Source organism: Lupinus angustifolius, chromosome LG15 (genome assembly GCF_001865875.1).
Source record: "Lupinus angustifolius cultivar Tanjil chromosome LG15, LupAngTanjil_v1.0, whole genome shotgun sequence".
Taxonomy (NCBI): domain Eukaryota; kingdom Viridiplantae; phylum Streptophyta; class Magnoliopsida; order Fabales; family Fabaceae; genus Lupinus; species Lupinus angustifolius.
In genome coordinates this window covers 5,335,936-5,336,462 of record NC_032023.1, presented here as the reverse complement: position 1 = coordinate 5,336,462, position 527 = coordinate 5,335,936, and positions in this window count along the sequence as shown.

Below are 527 nucleotides of genomic sequence, written 5' to 3'. Positions count from 1 at the left end.
GACAGAGACACACTGTTCATAATCTTCAATATTTCCTCAGGCCAGTTAATCATTACATTATTCTTAAAAGCGTACATGAAACGCAAATCATTCACAGTAGGTTGCGCATGGTTTGTGTTCCCATGCACCAGAATATAAGCAATGATATAATGCAACAGCCTGTTCTCAACAGATAACGACCCAGCCTTGGTCAGTTGACCCTGAGTATACAGATGAGGTCCTCTAAGGAATGACTTATAAACCTCAGTAGGATCAAAGTTATCCTTAACCCATGAACAATCTCCTATTCCATAACCCGAAGATGATAATCCGCCGACATTCATAAACAGTTCATCACTAATCTCAAATAGTTTACCAGAAATCATAGACCAATATTTACCATCCTTATATCTGAAATTTGCATAAAATTCCCTAATTAGAAGCAGGGTAAACTTGTCCCTTTAATTCCAGAAATTTAACGGCTCCCTGAGCCTCCATATCATACGGAAAACTGAAATTTTGTTCCGCCATCCAGGTTAAGTCGACAT